We start from the raw sequence: 313 nt of genomic DNA on the forward strand, positions 1-313 counted from the left end.
CCCGCCTCTCCCGCCTCAACTCCAGCTGGCTTGCAGGAAATCCTCCAGCATTCCCCGAGTGTTAAACACAGCCCTGCCAAGGTCCAGATGGAAGTATTTTAAAGCTGAAGGAGTTTAGTGAAATTTCACTTCACAGACAAGTTGTTCTGTTGACTTTTGCGAGTGGAATCAGCTTTTCGTGCTCGCGGCCTTGTTGCGACGATCGGGTTCTGTGGCTGCGGCCCCCTTCCCTCTTCCTGGCCCCGTGGGAGCCGCGGCTCTGCTGTGGTTGGCCCTGGGGGAGCCTGAGGGAGTGGGCCGGGGCGCTGAGGTC

The 313-nt window shown here is 58.8% G+C and overlaps 1 protein-coding gene across 1 annotated transcript in view; it reads left to right on the forward strand.

The window, feature by feature from the left end:
* Nucleotides 1-313, forward strand: part of ITPR3 (inositol 1,4,5-trisphosphate receptor, type 3) — a 69,438-nt gene that overhangs the window by 49,296 nt on the left and 19,829 nt on the right.

This window comes from Bison bison, unplaced genomic scaffold (genome assembly GCF_000754665.1).
Source record: "Bison bison bison isolate TAMUID 2011002044 unplaced genomic scaffold, Bison_UMD1.0 scf7180017864270, whole genome shotgun sequence".
NCBI lineage: Eukaryota > Metazoa > Chordata > Mammalia > Artiodactyla > Bovidae > Bison > Bison bison.